The sequence below is a fragment of the Rattus norvegicus genome, chromosome 2, assembly GCF_036323735.1.
Source record: "Rattus norvegicus strain BN/NHsdMcwi chromosome 2, GRCr8, whole genome shotgun sequence".
Classification (NCBI taxonomy): domain Eukaryota; kingdom Metazoa; phylum Chordata; class Mammalia; order Rodentia; family Muridae; genus Rattus; species Rattus norvegicus.
This window is the reverse complement of record NC_086020.1, coordinates 211,567,497-211,588,142: the sequence shown is the minus strand read 5'-3', so window position 1 is coordinate 211,588,142 and position 20,646 is coordinate 211,567,497. Positions and strand designations below refer to the sequence as shown.

Genomic DNA, 20,646 nt, shown 5'->3' with positions numbered 1-20,646 from the left:
GTCCTAGCCCAACTTTTTGGATCTCTATGATTCTCCCACCAACTTGTTCATTGTCTCTGACTTGTATGGACCATGCTGCTGTTCTCCCCTCCATCTGCCGCTGGGTCCAGGTTCCAGAACCCAGTTCCCTCCAGAGTTCCCATATACATACATTCATAGATACAGTTTATAAATGCATGCTAGGAAGAGTCTGGGAATATGTACTTACGTATATGTTATATATTTATATTATAGAATATTTATTATTTGGCTAGCCATCTGGATAGCCATATATATATTTATTTATTTTATATTTAATATAAACAATAACATATACATACTCCCAAACTCTTCCTAAAATCCTGCTGGGACTTGTCCCACTGTCCAGTTTTGCACCTTAATTTTTATATCAAACCCTCATCTTTTGCTGTTTGTGTTTTATTAGGTCCTAGCTCCTTGTTTGAAAAGTGTGTCCAGACTTCCAGTTCTTCCATAGCTAAATACCGTAACAGTACATGTTACCTCCAGTTGGTAACCATATATAGACTTGACACTATGCTAAATGACTTTGTATGTCACCATATGACACAATCTTACACGAGGGGCCATCATTTGCCCTTCACAAATGAGGAAGTTGGGGCCTGGGAGCTTGCGTTTAATGTTACTGAAGTTAAGTGGGTAGAGGGTACTGATGCTTCAAATTCAGGTTTAACTCTCTCTAAACCAACATCTTTACTCATTGTTGTACACTTTCTCTCTGTTCCTCTCCCATGCTTGCTCTGTCTCTGTCTCTCCCCTCCCCTCCCCTCCCCTCCCCTCCCCTCCCCTCCTCTCCCCTCCCCTCCCCTCCCCTCCCCTCCCCTCTCCCCTCCCCTCCAAGACACAGGAAAAAGGAATTCTTTGCTTTTAATGTCACCTGGCTCATACCAGTTCAGTTTTTTCCAAACTCTGTCCTGTCCTTGGCTCTTCAGTCTTCCTGTTTCAGTATCAGCCAGTACATCAAAATGGCAAATGTCTTTCTAAAGCATTTGAAAGGAAAACATCTGCTTTTCCTTCAGTTTCTGGCCATTCAGATTTCCAGTACATATCCAGCTAGCTTCTTCATATTGTATTCATGAAGGCATCGGTCACAAAGAAGGTCCTAGTTAAGGGGAGCATGTGCCATGCATGTCCTGGGAGAACGGTATATGAATTGTAACCACCCAAACAGATACTGAGGGAAGACATTTTGTAGCTCCCCTTACATTTGTTTTAACCATGATTTTAATCAGATGTCTATAGAATAACTCCAAATATTTGAATTTCTGTCCAAATTCAATCAGAACTTCAATATGAAGTATATGAGTTTGTTACTGAATTTCAGCTAATTCTACTTTGGAGTTCTGGTCCCATCATCCTTTGGGTGACTCTTGCAGTGTATAATGATGACTGAATAACCCCTGTGAGGGTATGTTGGCTCTCATGTCTGACTGATGCCATCTTTGTAGGGTACCACGAGCATGAGTTTTGTGACAACCATATATGAGTTTGTGGAGAGGGCCTCTTACAACTGTGGCACACTTCCTACTTTCTCTTTAAACAAGAAAAGCTATTTTTAATAGCAAAAATTTCTATTTCTTTAACCATTAAATAGCCACTTCTGCTTGACTGTGGGCCACACCCAGGGATGTGAGTGCAGAAAACACATCTAATTTGTCCTGTGAGACTCAGTGGACTTTGAGGTCAGTCACAGGCTCTGAGGAGGTGATCAGTCTGGGTATAGGTATAAAGGAACTAAGAAAGGATAGTCTCCTGGACTGCTTAACTGTTCATTAATAGTTTCTGGGGTGTAAATGTCTAAAAGAAGCTGTGTCTCCGGTGATGTCCCCTCAACTTCATAATGCAGAATGTGGCAGAACTAACTTAACTCCTCACTACAGTTTTTTTTCTTGGTAAAAAGAATGATGTTTTGTGTGTCTATGTGCATGTGCATGTGCATATGCATGCATGAGTGTGTACGTGTGTGCACGTCTATAAGCTGTGTATGTGCATGGATTGTGCACGTCTGTAGTTGGACATGAGTCACAGTGTGTCTGTGGAAGTCAGGGGACAATACTCAAGATTCAACTCTCTCCTTCCACCATGGGTCCTGTGACTGGATCTCAGGCTTTCAGTTTCTTCAGGTACTCGTGAAGCCATTTCACTGGCTCTGGAAATTGTGAGTGGTGTGCACATGTGCAACCTATATAGTGCTCTTGGGAAGGAAAGAGGCTTAAATAGTGTTTTGGAAGTGAAAAACAAAACAAAGGCTGACTGCTGTCTCTGTGTTGCTGGCTCAGGCTTTGTTGACAACGAAAATTAGTTTTTTTTTGAGGAGACAATAGATAAAAGACTCAATTTGGGGTTATTAAAAATTGAATTATATATGAAGTGGTTCACCGTGGTACCCAACTTTATTCCCAGGTCATCCAGACAGGGATCTAAAATTGCAAAGGGAACACAATGATACAAACTCCTGGAGACTGTGATTTGGACACTGAGCGATCAGGGGAATGAAATTGCAGGCGTCGTGAGTAGTAACAAGGATATCAAGATTTGTGAAGAAATCTTGCAAGGGTTTCTTTTTCTTTTTCTTGGCTAGAAGCCAAAGCCAAGAAAGAATGCTAGGAAGTAAAAATGTCTTCTAAAGAACTGTGTAAAGTACCAGGAAACAGGACTCGGCAGTGAGCCTTCGAAGACCTCAATAATACAAGTTGTAGATGTAATTCAGAACTTCAGGCAAACACACTGTGTGAAGCGTCCCTGTTATGAGATTATCAGTTCTTTGCCTGCCACTCATCCATTTATTAATTCATTTGTTTACTTATTTCTTCTTTATTAAATGCCAGGCATATTTTGGGGCTCATAGTTGGCCTTATTGCTAAATAGTCTTTATAATCAAGACGTATGAGTTACATTTTTGAAGTGAACATTACATAAAATGTTTTCCACAGAAACAGAGAGTAAAAAAGCAGAGACCAGAGAGGGTCTGAGGAGGGGGATGGAGGAAGCTTTGTTAGTGGGTGGCGTTGGATAGAAGGAGCAACCTCCTAATTCTGTAGAGTCTAGGAAGATGGTTTTGGTTAGCAGCAATTCAGTGACTATTTCAGAGTAGACACAAATGAACGCTTCATGTCTGAGGTGACAAAATATGCTGATCATCTTCACTTAATAATTACGTTTTGGTACATCAGAGAAAATGTAAGGAGTACTGTATGCAAATTAAAAATAGAAATCCTAAACATTATAGAAAATAAATGTCACCAGTTTATATATACAATCGAGTGGACAAATGCCTACAGCTGTGTATCTGTCAACCATGATATTGTCATGCTTTGGTCACCCCAAGAGCTCTTTAGTTCTATTGTGGATTTGCCCCACTTCCCTACCTTCCACTTATCTTTTGCCCATATACTGTCCAATTTTTCCTTATATTTTAATAAGCTTAAGAATATATAAAAACATAGTCTCTGGTCTGTCTCTTTACACTTAAGACAATATTTCTATGACTCGTTCATTTTATTGTAAATACCATAGGGTTATTTTCCTTTCCTATTATTGAGGGACAGGATTATTTACGTGAATAGACCAGAGTGTGCTGCTGGTAATGGATACCAAAACTGTTTCTGATTTTTGCTTATTACAAATAAACTGCTACTAACTTTGACATACAAGTCTGTGTGGACACAAGCTTTCATTTACCTTGCATGTTAGCTAGGGTTTAAAATGTCTGCCGTTTAGCTTCATGGATACCTGTCCAGTTGTTCTATAAAGAACTAGCTACTTTACATTCTCACCAGCAGTATATGAGAATTTCAGGGAACACTTACGATGTTCATACTTTAAACCAGGACATATCGTTGCTATTTACTTGCACAGCATTCTTGTAACTCACCTTCTAGTGACCACTAATTTTGATAAACTTCACATACAAATCTTCGATTGAACCTCTAACTTTTAAAATTTTACTTCAAAACGGTTTGAACACAAATACTAACTCTCCTTGACAAAACACTAGCAAACCAAGTGTAACAGCACATGAAGAAGATTATTTACCCTAATCAAGTGGGATTTATTTCAGGGGTGCAAGGATGGTTCGAGATTTACTAATCAATAATATGAAAACTCCACCAAAAGAATGAAGTACAAAACCATATGACCATCTCAATGAATGCATAAAAAAATTAAAATGCAATATGCTGTCATCATAAAACTCTAAAAAATCAAATATTGAGTGAAGAATTTCACATAATAAAATAGTCAATGGCAAGTCAATTGCTGACATCCTGCTGTATAGGAATGGGTGATAGCATGCCACTGAGAGCTAGAACAGAAGAGGGATGCTCTATTGGATTATCAAGGTATTGTAATTTTCAGTGTACATTTCTTGCACATACTTCCTTAAATTATTCCGTAAGTATTCCATATTCTAAAGCTATTGTAATGGCAGTGCGACCTGTCTGAGCTTTTCAAAAGTTCAGTGCTCACAATCACTGCTCGCAAACAGAAAATAGGGTTTTGTGTGTGTGTGTGTTTGCACATTAATCTGTATCCTGTGAAAATACTAAGCCTACTCATTTATTTTATCTGCAAGAGTTTTTTATATGGGTAATCAGTTGTAGTCATATTTGTGTAAAGATAATTTTAATTTTAAATACTTTTTGTTTTTTTGTTTCATTATTATCTTGGGTATTTAGAGAATAAATATAGTTCTATTTGGGAATATAAGACTATAAACTGAGAGTGGTCACACTTCTCTTGTCTCTGGTAGAAGGGGCTACTACTTAAGTCTTTCACGGTAAGCAGGGCAGTATGTTTTTGGTTAGTTTATTTATATTTTATTTCGTGATGATATCAGGTGACAAAAGTTGCCTTCTGTCTGCTGGACGTAGTTTCTCTCATAAATGAGGAGACAATTTTGTCCAGCATTTTTGTGGCATCTCCTAAGATGTTTGTTCAGAGGGTTCCCTCATTGGATTGATCAGTCCTGTGAATTAAGGAATTGAGTTTCTTTCTCTGTAGCACTTCATCTCTAGGCTTCTCTAGACCATGTGCTTCCAAAGAGAAATGATCTGACCTTCGTTTTCCTTCAGTGGAGCCTAAGAATATCTTCTCTTGTTCTTTCAGGATTGTGTTTTTATCACTAGTTTTCAGTAACTTGGAGCATCTTGGTGTGATTTTTCTTAATGTTTTTGTTGAGTTTCTTGAATCTGTGAGGTTATGATTTTCAAATTTCAATGAAATTTGGGGCAGGTGCTATTATTTTTTTCTATGAAAGCTGGAATTGTCGCTTAAGTTTTATTTATTTAAACCCTGTAGATTTTTGTCCAATGTTGAATACTCAAGTCTTTTGCCGTCTTGCTGTGTTTGTGTATCATGGATCTTTTCAGGGCGGGCAGTGTCCTACATTTCTGTAAAGTATACCCTCTGAAATGTGTGTTCTTCTGCCCCTGATCTCAGCAGTTTCTTCCCCACACCCTTCTGTGTTCGCATCCAGGGGTCAACTGAAATCTTTTGCCTACTCTTTGCAAATATGGCAGACTTGTTTCTTGACTTGCACACACCGTGGGCACACATCCTTCTTCAAACAATACACCTAGAAACCTTGGAACCTCCTCAACAACTTGCTTACCTTGAGTTCCACATATTCCCAACTCTGAATAAAAGTACAGATTTCTCTGCCCGTAGTATAATTAATCAAATGTAGGTAGTTTTCATTATTCTATTGTCCCAATGTATTCTGGGGCAGAGTATAACTGGGCCCACCTGACCTGAACTTGTTTGGGGTGCACAGAAGTAAGACAGTGCTCTTCAAAGCCTCAACACACACACACACTCCTACCTCAGCAGACTTTCTTTGACTCTATGACCTTCTATGAAACTTTCTTGGAGTTGTCATGTTAGGTGTCTTTCAAACAGTGAGAGCTACATGAAAAGCTGTGTTTATTCCCATATTTCTTTCTCTCCCACTAGAGTATACGCTTTATGGGAATAGAGACTTTATTGATTTTCTTTTGTTCAGTACCTATATAATTTCTAGCACACAGTAAACACCCCATAAATGTTTTCTGCAGCATCAGTGAGTGCAGAAATTCTGTATCAGAAACCCAGCATGCCATTAATGTCCCTTAGAATATGTAGCACAAATCTATGAGTTCCCATCAACTTTATTTCCTTCAAGCTTGTCTTACTATATTTTGCTGTAAGTGACTATTTTGAAGCCTTCTGTGTTCTTTTTACTTCTCTCCCCTCCATGTGGGAGGTTTTCCTCTTCTGCTTCAAAGACTGCCTCAGAATCCATCTTCCTTAAGAAGCTCTCTACAAAGGTCACATTGCTTTCCTTTGTGTTTCTTCTCATAGAATCTGTCTTATCAATGGTCCACATAACAATTCGATGGTTTGTTTTACATTCGTATGTTAGGAAAGCATTTTTGTGGTGTAGTTTTGATTCCTTAACCAAACTATAAATCCTTCAAAGCCAAATTATATTAATTATAATTTACAAATTATATTATATCATATTTTCCAAGCACTATTGATCTCAACCAGACTTTTAAGACAAATTCTATGAGGCTCAGATTTTATGTAGATACATAAACATTATGAATTAGCTGTACTGTGTGTTTATTCATTTAAGAGGCTATTTTGACTGTGTCATTCATTCTATAAATATTTATTAAGTGCTTTCTATGTGCCAGGCACGACTTTCAAAATGCTGAAGTGTTCTGTGTATATATATATATATAAAACAACTTCAACAACAGAATCTCTGACCTTTTTGAGTCTACATTTTTTGAGAGTTGACAGCTAAAAATTAATTTAATAAATCAAATGTATCACGTTAGGCGGCGATGTCTGTAAAGTGAGACCTTCAAGTCTGAAAGAGAAAATGATGTGTCACAAGCTTAAACTTTAAGCATTAGTTTCTCAAATTTTATAAACATCTATCTGCCTTACTTTTGCGCAGATATTCTGACACCTGCATGCAAACAATAAAGCATGAGTATGTAGCATTGAGAGGCAAGGAATATAAAGGACGCGGCTCAATGTGGAACAGTTAGCAAACAATAAATACAGCCTTCCAACTTCATCCATCTCCCGTGTGCTTCCCATGAGCCATGGTGATTGAGTTAAAGCTACCTTGAAACTGCTAAAGAGGAGATTTCATCCTTGACTTTGAATACACATACTGTTTGTTTGCTTGCTGAGATCTGGTTAAATTACTACTCTCTAGCGGCTCCTTTCTTATTCTCCTGGGAATTCTCTACACACCCAATGTCTTTAAATAGTCCTTTCGTATACCTTTCCCCCCAGAAGCCATTCTAGATAGGACTTGTGTTTGGACTTCCTTGTGGAAATTGAGTCTCTTCTTGGATCTGTCCACTAAGACCTATTAACAGGAGCATAGTATGGTTTTTAGATCCAGCATCTATGCTTATTGAATTCCTGTAGATTTTAGCCATTTGCATTGCTTATGAGCTCCAACTTTCCTAATCTTACAATTCCAGCAGCGTGCTTTCATTTCCTGGTCCACTTTAAGAAACCAGCTTTTGGAAGAAAGTTAAAAATTGGGTATTAACACTGGTTTTATAGCACGGGCTAGAAACAAAAAAAGAGTAGTACAGGATTAGCAAATGTATTGGCAGCAGAAATATTAATGATTATAAAAAGTAAACATCTATTAATTCAAAAATCCTAAGTTGTGAAGGAATAATGGATTTCAAAGCTAAGTATTATACATAGTTTGAAAATGTGATAAAATATACTTCAATAACATTTATAGGATTCATATTTTAAAGATGAGATTAATTTCTATTTGTTTTTCATTTTTATAAATGTCAAAGTATAATGTATTATGAAGAACGCAGGGAATAGAATTCTTGAAATTTCCTAGGACATTTATAATTTATCAGAGCTGTCTGTCTCTCCCCATCCTCCCCAAACAGCTGGGTATTTTTGGAATAAAATAATAAAATAGAATCTATTCAAGATCTAGGTAAGATGTTGCCTGGGCCTAGGAAGAAAGAGAAAAAGCTTGAAAGCTGTGTTACATGTCTCTGATATTTTTATTTTCATGTTTTTTTAAAGGCATGATTGCATATCTGTTTATTTATAAAATGGTCATTTATTAGGAATCTGGCTGTGTACCAGATTCAATTCTAAGGGATGGGGATACAGTAATGAGGAACATACTCCTCCCCTAATGGTGTTTATAGTTCAGTGAGGGAGACGTACAATGGAAAGGAAAATGCAAGACACATACTATGCTAAATAGCAGCGTGGGCTAAGGAAAACAAACAAAACAAGAAACAAGGTGACCAGCGAAGGCTTCCATGAGAAAATGAGTTCAAATCCAGACTCACAAGAAAAGGATTGCAGGGCCCTTGGTTATCTGGGGAGAGGATATCTGAGGTCAAGGGTAAAACAAATGTGGAAGATCTTAGGAAGGACTTTGTGTGAAGAGATCTTAGGAAGGAGTAGACTTGGTGTGAAGAGATCTTAGGAAGGAGTAGACTTGGTGTGGAGTAGCAGGAAGCTCCTGTGCCTGGAATAGATGATTCTGCACTTTCTCTTTCCTTTGCCTCGTCTGCCTGCAGAACTACAGGCCTTGTTGAATAATATACAACTGAACAATTACCACTAGTTAGTGTGCCTGACTAAGAGGAGTAGTGATTGCAGAAGGACCGTGCGACTGTGGCTCACTGAGAAGAAACAATCGTCATCCTCACAACTTACTATGTTTTAAGTCACCTTATGCAGTGCACTGTGAGGGCGAACTGTATTCAGCCTAGGCCATTGAGCTATCATATATAAACCAATGTCTGAGATTAGGAAGGATTTAGTTACATTCTCTGTATACAGAAGATACCAAAGTTATGAAGCATTGTGATACTCCAATTTTGCTGGGCTTTGAATATCTACCTCCCCTATCAAATTCACATTGGAATTAAATCCAAAATAATAGTTATTAAGACACCAAGTCAACTTGTAGCCTGGGTTTGAACTTTCTAACCTCTGAAACCATGATAAATGAATATCTATTATGCAATATAAAGTGCTTCTTAAAGTACTTTGAATAGACTAAGGTTTTGATAGTACAGGAGTTTGAATTACTGGAATGACCTACAATCATCTTTTAAGGATACATAAAAGACAGTCTCTGAAAAATTGTGACCATTTTTTCTCATTCTCTTGGCTGGCATATTATTTTACAGTATGTAAAGTCTGTGCCAGTTATTACTCATAAGGCCCATTAGGCATGATTTTGCCAATGTAGCTGACATCGGAATGTTCTGTGAAATGTCACAATGATCAGAATCTCGTTGGATGAGATTATGCCAGACAATGGAAGAGTTATCATTGTCTATGAAGATATTCCAGTGTCCCTGAATGGTGACAACAAAGAACTTGTGCTGAGATTGTAATTTAGAGATAAAACGAAGGTATTTGTCAGAGTAACGGTTAAACAACAGTGCCTCACTAAAGACATTAAACCTGCAGCAGTGACTACAACTGAAGCTATCACCTGAATAGCTTTATACAAACTCATGGTCCTTCTGGATTTTACATAAGCTGAAAAAGGAGGATTAAGTTGGACCTACCCTCTGGAATTCTTGAGGAATATTCTAGAATATGATTATGACAGATGAGTCTTATGCAAAGGGAAGAACTTGTTGTGAACTTCCTTAGGGGAAACCTTGGTAAACATGGTACTTTATCATTCTTTGAACCAAGTCTGTTAACTACAGCACCTAATATATAATAATAATAAATAATTATATGTGTATACATACGATTATTTGGTGTGCTGATTTATGCTATCAAAATGTTATGATCAATTATTCATGACTTAAGATCAAGTTCGGGTCAATCTTGAATCCTGATTGACTGTGGAAATTATGCTTTGACTACAGTAATTAAATCCTATTTGGCCCTGAATATTTCAGAAATAAATCATCCTTTTTAAAATTAGGAAACAAATTTCAGTTATCATCCTTGGGTTAAAAAGAATTGTCATCAAACTCTGAGCTTTTCTAGGAGGTTATTCTTCACTTGCTGTAATCTCTCTGCAGAGAGTTAAGATTTCTCCAACATTCCGTTTCTGTCCAGCAATTGTTCCTTTCTTCAGGTTTATGCCAAGGAAACTTGGCCCTCTCACCCTGATTCAAACAGGTTAATTTCGAGTCCATATTTCAGAAAACCATTAATGGTTTGGAGTCCCTTACAGTTACTTCATTCTCTGGTAAGATAAACCACAATAATGCATTTATTTCCATCTAATATTGTTTATAATCATTCAGGGTCTGATATCCTTAGAGTCTATCCTCAAATCTATTCTTCAACCTTGTGCTAGTGTATATTTTCAAAGCTTTGCTATTCTTTAGACATCTGAGCATTCTTTCTCCAGAGGCAATGTGAGTTTTGCCTGTTGAGCATGTTGAAATGGGGTGCTGGTAACAGGTCTTAAGATAGTTTCTGTTTGCGGCAGGCAGCGAGCATCTTTTTAAAGTTGGCACATTTTCTTGAAGTTACTATCAGGTACTCATGCAAGGGAAAGCCACTATCCTCAGAATGCAGGGGTTGCATGTGCTGGTAAGTAAGGCTTAGGGATATTAGATGGTAAATATCCTTGTCCAAGCCCAACAAATCCATTCTTTCAAAGTGTCGGGTATCTACTACCTGTGAATAACATCTGAACTTTTACACTAAAGCTTGGCTCCTCTAAGTTGATCTTATATAATACTGCTATAATTCATATAGCTATAGTTTGGGTTTGCTTTTCAGTCAAATCTGCTTGTGACTCCAAGAAATAAGAGTTTCTTTTGTAGCCATCAATGACACCTAGTAATGCTTGGTGACTTGATCTTAGAAGAAGCTGATCCCTGGTTCCTGAGCTTACTACTTATTGTTCTAATTATGGTGATAATATTGAATTATCAAGCAATAATAATCATGTCACACAAAGGCTTTCATCCAATAGATAATCCATATCTATAGGTATGATTATATCTGTAGGTAATGATTATGTTATTACAACACTATCAAGAAAAGCTGAACCACAGATCGTCTTTGCATTACCTGCCATGTTCTGGAGCTGTAGATGTATGCCACCACACCCGATTTATTATTTTATATGAATATGACTATCCATCTTCCACTGGCTCTGTTGGCACTAACAAAGGTATGTCCAGTGCTGAATCCTATCTTCAGGACCTTAGATTCCTTGCACTCTATCTACCAAAGTCCAGCAACAGCTATAATAGACAGTTCTGAGGAAGGAGTTGGCCATTTGGTCTATTTTCTGTTTTGGTAGACCCCAGTTATTTCAAAATGTAGGGACTTGACCCAATAAGCATGTTACATATTATCTTGTAGTCCCTCAGGCCCATGAATCTTTCTCATGAGGTTGCATTCCATCTACTAAACATGGTTAGAATCATTTTAATGCTTGTCTGAGAGAGGAGAAGCTGCTTTTAGGTGGCCCACTCACATAATCATAGTTGGAAGGTCTTAGCTTCTTGCCAGCTGTTGGCCAAGGATCTTAGCTCCTTGCCACACAGGCATCTCCACAGGACTGTCTGAGTGTCCTCATAACATAGCAGTTGGCATTCTCAGAGCGTGACCTAAAAGAGTGAGCAGAAGGATTCTGTGATATTTTTAATGATCTTGTCATACTTATCATATTCCACACATCAAAAGCAAGTATCCAAGTCAGACACACTCAACGAGAGATGAATTACATCCACCTTGTAGAGGGAAGAGTCTGTGATATCTACAAGAACTATCACAGAGTTGGACTGGAAGGTTGAAGATCTGAGAGAGAACTTCCAGGCACATACAGTACCTGTTGAATGCAGCTGAAATTGGGGCTGAAGTAATCCATGGATCTGTTCTCCCTGAGATCAGGGGATTGGCCTTTGTGCTCACTACTTTGTAGTACCTATTGTGTGGTTGTTGGGTGACCTCAAATGAAGCTGCCATTCGACTGGTATTCAGACCTTTGAAGGAGAAGTGGTGTGAGCCTGTAGTCTGTGGAAGTTGCACATTTTTGCTCATCCTCTGTCCCTGAAGTCACACAGCCTACTGGAGGCTGTGCATCACTGGTGTTATAACTGTTCTCTGCTGCTAGAAAGAAACTTACAAGAACTGTAAATAGAAAGAGTGCGTCTTCCCTCCTCCTTGCCTTCCAATTTCACACCAGTCTCTTTCATTGACAGAAGCTAACAGGAATCTATCTGGCTAGGGAATACTGAGAAAGCAGTGCAAAGCAACACAGTACAGATGGGTTGATTTGGTGTTGAGAGACGGCAGGGCAGTGACTGTCACACCAATTTTGTCTTATGATTTTCTTGTAGACAACTCTTCTCAAATCACTTTTCTTAATTCTCCGCATTGAGCTATCAAGGACATCATACCATTTTCAGATCCCTTTTCTTGTAAGTGGCTGATAACTGATATGAAGTGGGTATTCTTTTTCCCTCCAATTTACAGGTTTGCCATTGATGGGTTTTAATGGGCTAAAAGCCTGAAAAGTTGAAGTCACTTGTGATCATCATCTCTTTCTTTGTTAACTTTATGTGTGTGGACTTTTTGGCTACTTATACATCCACACACCATATGCATGCCTGGTGCCTGCAGTGGTTAGAAGATAGAATCAGATGCCCTGGAATTGTAGTTATAGATGGTTGTGAGCCACCCCAAGGATGCTGAGAAGTGGACCTCTGGAAGAATAGGCAGTACTCATAGCCTTTCATGGTTTATTTATTACCCTGGTGACTAATTTGTTATTTAGGAAAGGGTGTGTGTACAACTTAGATACCTAGGTCTCCATCAAGTCATTGATTATGGTTGACCCCACTCTTTTTTTCTCTTGGCAAGCCTGGGCACACAGTTGTTCAATAAGGCCTGCTGCAGGCAAATTGGTTAGATCAAGTAAGTGACTTCCTTAAAGTTTTCAGCTTTGGGAAAGGTTGTAAATTGAATACTCTTTAGATGAATGTCCCAGATTGAAGCTGACTGTATAACCTGACATAATGCATAGCTTTCCTGAGTAACTATTTCTCCTCTGCATAGCCAACTGTCTGGGTAATTCCCTTCTTTTTGATGGCTTAGAGTGGCACATTTCACATGCCCCCAGCAGGGCTTCTGATTATCTCCATCCTCCCAAATTTGCTCTTGCCTCAGCATTCCTAATCATTGAAAATATCATGCCATAGTTTTTCACGCTTGACAAACCTTTGGTTATTGCCTTTGTTGTTCTTAGTCTGCATAATAAATACATTAGCAAATTATCTTGGCTCCATAAATAAAGTCCAACCTGTGTCTGGCTATATTGTGCTGACTTGGACACTGCTGCACAGGCCTGTACCTCTATTACCTCTTACCCTGGCTAGTAACTGCCAGGTTTACCTGCTTCTATCCTTCTCCCCATCAGGGTATTCTCAACACCATCTCTTCTCTAAGAATAAATGAGAACATTTTCTTCTTGTGCTCCAAACCATCCATTAGTTTTCCATTTTATTCATAGTGACACCGCGACTTCAGAAGGCCAAGTGCTTGATGACCTGGCCTCCCAGCAACCTCCTGAAGCCCAATTCTTACTTCTCTTTTCTTTTCTCACATGGAACTAATATGTATGCTCTCATTGCTCTTTTTCTTGGTCTTCTCACTCACATCTCACTTTGCCTAGGATACTGTCTTCACTCAGATAGCTGCATACCTTAGTACTGCTCCTCTTTTAAGCCTTCTTTCAGATCAGACCTCCTCACTGAAGACTTCTCTAGTCAGGGATATTCAAATTGCTTCCATTTAAACCTCTAAACCTCAATCCCCAAGCCACTAGCCTCCATGGACATGTTTTTATCTTTCTTTCTGCTTATGATTTTATTTGTACTGCTGGCCAAACATTTTGACACATCCAAGCAAACAAGCAGAAAATACATTTCACTTATGTGTTGCTAAGAGCTCTTCTCTCCCTAATATCTTTTAAGCTATGTGAAGACTTGGTTTTGTTCACACACACGTGCACACACACACACACACACACACCACATACACACACATACATACTACACACACACAACACACACACAGAACACACATGCACACCACACACACATACATACTACACACACACAACACACACACAGAACACACATGCACACCACACACACATACATACTACACACACACAACACACACACAGAACACACATACACACCACACACACACACCACACACACACCACACACACACACATACATACTACACACACACAACACACACACAGAACACACATACACCACACACACACACACCACACACACACATACATACTACACACACACATACATACTACACACACACAACACACACACAGAACACACATACACCACACACACACACACACCACACACACACATACATACTACACACACACATACATACTACACACACACAACACAACACACATACACACCACACACACACACCACACACACACACACACATACATACTACACACACACATACATACTACACACACACAACACAACACACATACACACCACACACACACACCACACACACACACACACACACACACACACACACACACACACACACTTGAGATAGGATCTTAGTAGCCCTGGCCCACGTGGAACTCGCTATATAGACATGGCTGGTCTCAAACTCACAGACATCCTTCTATTTTGGCCTCCTGAAGGATTAAAGCTACCCATTATTACAATGAGTGAGGCTTGGGTGTTTAACTTTCATTTATATGTCTTGAGTTCTAAGAGGAATGTTTGACAAACAGTATGCAGTAGATATTGGGTGAATGTATAAATGCACATTAACACGGATCTCTTAAATGTAGTGTAGTGGTTAGACTAGGTGACCATAAACAAGTTGTCCCCTTTAACTCTATGATGATGAGGCTCTGGGTGGGTTTCCCTCTGAGCTGCAACAACAGGCTATACATTTAACATATGGTAATATATGATAACATATACTAACCAAAAGGCAGCCATAAACCTCCACCCTGGCCCTTATTGATCATGAATATAGGCCAGATACCAACTTCTTCCTTGAAGGATTTGCATTTTAAAAGGATTCTCATAGAGTGCGACAAGCCAAAGGTTATCATTGTCTAATAGAAATCTCAGAGGAATTCTGACAGCAGTGAAAAAATATTGACAGTTCATCCTCCTTCTAGAGACTGTGTCCGTTTTGTACTTTCATATTGAACTCAGTATTGTGTATATCTCAGTGATATAAACATTTTAAATATAGGTTTTAGATGGTGTGCTCTCTTAAGGTGAGTAAAATTCTTTCTCTTGCCTTGGTTTCTCTGAGATTCGGAAGTGGAAAAATAAAACCGTTGTTAGTTCTGTGTCCATCCAGGTGTATTTCAGGTTTATACAGAGAATTAAACCCTCAATGAATTATCAGATGCAAAACAATTAACCAGTAAGGTGCTTCATACCTGTACCAGCATTTGATAGAATGATAATACATACTGCATTATTCTGCTGTGATATTGTTTATATTAGAGAAAAAATATGCAGTGGTAAAGGACCTAAAGAATAGTGACTAGATCTTCAGTTTTCTGAAAAAGGATAAATTTTATCTATTCATTCATTTAAGGAAGATTTACTGAGTGCTTGTTCTAATCCAGAAACTATCCTGTGTATCACTAACACATATAATTCTGTTTTATCATTCGATAAAACAGCTTGCATAATTTACTCAGTTCATTCAGCATTGATTGAATGCCAGATGTATGCCCGTACTGTGTGATGTTCTGGGTTCATGAATTAAATTGTTTCAGACTTTGTCTTTGGGGACTTTCTTCCCAGAAGAAAGGAAGCACGTGTTTGAGATTTCTGAAAAGTACATGAAGAAGGGACATCAAGGACAGCATTGGTAGTTCCAGGATACAAAATCTATAGAGAAAGACGGTGCTGGGAATGAGTCTCCTTGGTAAGTGAGGAGACATTTATTAGGACAGGCAGATGGGGAATGGAGACAAGGAATCTAAGAGTAGACGCGGCAAGTTAGGAAACATTAAGGAAGAGCCAAGGATCTGTAAGAATTTTAAGGTCAGGACAACTGCTAGGCCATATAATGCAGAATCTTCCTTGCCACTTGAAGACTTTTGCTCCTTTCTTTCCAGTAAACTATAGAAAGCACTTGAAGGGTTTTTAAGAGGGAGAGTTACTTGAGCTTTCCCAGCTTTTAAAGATCACTGTCACTTTGGTGCCACTAGGAGAATGAATTAGAGGAAGTGAGATTAGAGCCCGAGAGACAGTTAGGGGGTTACTTGCAAGTTTGGACAAAAGGTGATGCTAAGGACTCAGTTATCAAAGGGGAAAGGAGAGGTGGGAAGAAGAACCAGAAATGACAAGGCCTGGCCTTAGGGAACGGGTCTGAGAGACGGAGGGAGTTAAGATGGGATAGCAATTTTTTAAGAAGTAGTTTTCTTTCTATATTTTTTTATTTTTATTTTTTAAGATTTATTTATTTTATGTGAGTACATTATTGCTCTCTTAGGACACACCAGAAGAGGGCATCGGATCCCATTATAGATGGCTGTGAGTCAGTATGTAGTTGCTGAGACTTGAACTCAGGACCTCTAGGAAGAGCAGTCAGTGCTCTTAACCACTGAGCCATCTCTCCTGCCCTGAGATGGGAGAGGATTAAAATGGCTTTCATTTTTGTTTGTTTTCTGACTTAAATAAGAGGAGTAAATGTTGTCATTAAAATGTATATAGGCAAAGTATTTAACCATGGTACTTAGGGAGATGGACTTTCAAACTGTTAAAATCTAAAACTCAAGGGATGATTCGTGATGCCTCAAACTTAGCCATGAAGAGTAAGGAGGAAAAACATGGACTTTGTCTTGATAGTTTCTGTCCAGATCTTCTATGTCTCCTCCAGAGACCACAAAGAAGGAGAGAGAGCAGATGGTCTTGGGTGTGTATTTGGTTCATGGAATGGTTTTGGTCAGGCTAGAGACTTGGATGTGTCGTTCATCAGCATGAGTGCTGGGTAGTTAAGCTCACAGGCCCTAGGAAGCTCATTCAGTGGTGTTTATAAATGGCAAAGGTTTGAGGACTGTGGGTATATTAGGGTGCGTCAAGGCCGGGGCTGTTCAATTGCCTTCACTGAAGGATTTCCCAGACATTGACATCAGAACGACGTCTACCAGCTAGAACAGAACCTTTCAGTTCGTAGACTTAAGTCAAGATCTAAAATCTGGGGGTTGACAGAGCCCTTTGGAGGAGCATGGAGTAAAATGACCTAAGGTATGACTGAGCTGTGATTTCATGGGGGAAGAAGCATGGAGAGCCTGCTTTGACTGAGATCAGCATCTCCATGGAGTTTGGGAGACCTATGGAGGAACAGGGAGGACTTGCCCTCTTCGGTTTTTCACTGGTTGAAACTTAAAATTGAAGTTTTAGATTTTGAGTTCCTTTAGCTTCAGATTCCGATGCCAGGTTAAAAATATCTACTTCCAGTTGCGAAGTGCTATGGCTTAATTTCCTTCTCATTATGTTTTAAGGGCTTCCCTCCAAAACAACAGTTTCCATGCCTGCGTTTACGCCATCTGATGAGAGCCTCTGCAACGGCTCTAAGTCAGTGTGGCTACTAGTAATCCATCTCACGGCACTCTTCATCTAACTGTCTCTGTAAGGATGGGGACTTCAACATGTCACTGCACTATGTATCAAATACAGTCCGTGTCCAATTAACTGTAGAGAAAGTAAATAATTACTTATGGAAGTGACGGCCGAGTGTCTCCTTATATGCCAACATGTTTTATTTTGAAATTGTTACAAGTACACTCCCCTGGGAAAGGAAATAATTGTATTATCTCTACTTATCACAGGAGGGATGTGAGCTGAAGAGATGGCATGGCTTGAGCAAGGTTCCTCAGCCTGGAAGAGATGGGACTAGCAAAGGCCTGGGCTCCCCTTCGGCATCCCCATCCCTTCCTTTTCCTCCCTCTGTAGCAAAGCCTTCCCAAGAAAGCAGACAGGAAGCAGCCGTTAGCGCTAAGCCCTTTGGAGGACTATGGAGTAAATGAGACTTTGCCCCAGCGCAGGGAAGCTGGGAATAGAGGTGAAAAACTATATCCACTACCAATTTTGTCTAGAGTAGCCTGGAAACCTAACATATTATAGAGACACCACTGAGCTCAGCTTTCCACAGAGGGCAGGTCAGCAGTAATCCTGGCATTATGTGCTCTCAGGCCTGTGACCACAACATAAACACCAGTGAGAGAGATCTCACGGTCCACTTGGGCACTCCAGTTAGAATGCAGGCGAGGCTGCTGCGCGCTGGGATGCTGGCAGCCCGAGTTGCCAGAGCGGACGTTAAATATTCATCTGGAGAGGGGATCATTGGGGTTTATAATAGGACTCGCTGCTTGCCAATTTTATTTTTCTTGCTTCACAAAGGAGACTTCAGTGGAAATAAACTCCAGGTTCGAGTTTTAAAATTTCATGCTAAAGGGATATAAATGTTACTCGCCGCAGCAGAATTCAGTAAGCTTTTAATAATGAGTTAGGAAGTGGCGTTCTTAGGAAGTCAGTGCCACGTAGGTGACTATACAAGCAGACGTGAGGAGGGTTGAATGTAATGGCGGAAATCCCTTCTACTGTTGGGGGAGGCAAGGACTCTTCATTTAGAGTCTGTGGAGTGAAGTATAAAGAAAAAATGGGGGACACATTTTTGATATTTAGAAAAGACATACTTGAGCTCCCAAGGGTCCTTTTCCTAAGTAATAAACATTCCATTGGTCCTGGGTCTTGGGATGAGTCTTTTCCTTGAACCTATTGAGCAAGGGTGTATTGTATATCACAAAAGTTAGTGATGGCAGGAAACAGATGCTAATGTTTCCATTTGCAATATCTTACGAACTCTAGCTTCTCACCATGCTTCCTGGTGTTTACATGCACACCAGAGGCTCTGATAAGAACCCTGTCCCCCCACTTGTACCCATAACAGTTCATCCTAAAACCCTGATAATTGTTAATCAGCTACATCTCCCAGGGCGGACACTCCCCTCGCCCCAAAGGTCATTGGGGAAGGATATGACTCTGTGTGAGCCATAGTCCCAGGAAAGAGGGCGCCAAACAGCATCAGCTCATTTCTTCTTCCTGTCACCCTAGATTCATCTCCCTGGAAACAGAGCACACACCTCTGGTCTGTTCTTGAATTGGTTCATCAGGTAACAAGGAGAAACAAACACCAAACCTGGGCATTTTGCTGCATGACCTTTGCAATTTATTTTCTTTGTGTGTGCATCCATTCTACAAAGCCAGAATGGAAAAATCCTTGAAGGCAACTGTCATACCCCTCCATAATTTATATTCCATAGAACGCATCCTTTGGGAAAGTTTATTAAATATTAGATACAAAGCATTGCAAAACTTCAATGGGATGACTCCAGAAATACTTTATCCTCTTTTTCAATTTTCTTCTTCTTCTTTAGTGGCTGTTGGAAATAGGAAAAGGGAGGGTAGTCATTAGGTGGGGGAAAGACATTTCTCTAAATGTCAATATTTATGAAACGCCATTTTAAACCTTTATAAATGATTATCTTCCTCAGTACTGATGAGGCTGTTTCACAATGCTGCTCAATTTATTTACTCAGGAGACCAATTTATTTCAGTACCTCTGTACTAACTGTTTGCATTGACATCTAGGTCTGCTTTGAGCAAGCAACTGTGACAAGTTGTTTATTGAACTGTAAACAGGTATTGTCTGAATCTAAACAATGGCTTTATCTAATTAGGAGACCCTGGGCATCATCTTAGCCCCATGTGGCCAGTCTAAGCCAGTCTAGCATCTTGTACAGATCTCCCAGGCCTTTTAAAATCTCCTCGTTCACAGTGAAACCCTTCATCAGAAAGTCAAGAATAATCTTCATTCGTCCTTCCATGGTTTGGACCACTGTTTTGTGTGAAAAGTTAAAAAAGAAAGAGAAAGAAGCAGAAGCAGAAGCAGGGAGGGCTGCCTGTAAAGACAAGAGCTGGGTTTGTTGCCTAGGAGGCAAAAATGCCTTGTGGAAACAAGAACATGCTTTCCTACCCAGAGAGAACTCAATGACAGGAAGGTCATGGGGTTTTCAAGGCAAAAATAAAAACAAGCAAAACAAACAAACAAACAAACAAAATCAAATGCAGGTGTGATTGTGGGAAGCGCACAGAAGACAGAGTGGGAGTTAATTCTCTGGGCTCAGATTGTAAAAGGACTTGTTCAAAAGCACTGGGGCCCAGGCCTTCCTAGTCCTGGCTATTTCTTTGTGTCTGAAGATGCTAATTAAATGCTGCAATCAATGCCTTTTGTTTTCTGCTGCCACCACTCCACTGAAAGGTGGCTCAATGCTGGGGCTTGCAGGCAAGGGAAGGCGCTCTTAAAGGAAGCTTCAGTGTACTGTAGCCACTACTACTACAGTTGTCTCTTGGAAAGAAAGGTTTAATTGCAGTTGGAAGAGGACAGACCTGTCACCAAAGTGAGGTTTTGAGGCCAAACGTAGAACAGGGATAGTTTTATAAATAAATTTTTAAAAATTATATATATATACACACACATATATCTATGTGTCTATCTATCTATCTATCTGTGTGTGTATGTATG

General features: G+C 39.5%; 1 long non-coding RNA gene across 4 annotated transcripts in view; it reads left to right on the top strand.

The window, feature by feature from the left end:
* Positions 1-871: 871 nt before the first annotated feature.
* LOC102553943 (uncharacterized) overlaps positions 872-20,646 on the top strand; it is a 133,704-nt gene continuing 113,929 nt past the window's right edge. For all 4 annotated transcript variants that reach the window (XR_010064407.1, XR_005501249.2, XR_010064406.1 and 1 more), the window contains exon 1: positions 872-10,240. This is a non-coding gene — a long non-coding RNA (uncharacterized LOC102553943). The remainder of the gene's footprint in view (positions 10,241-20,646) is intronic.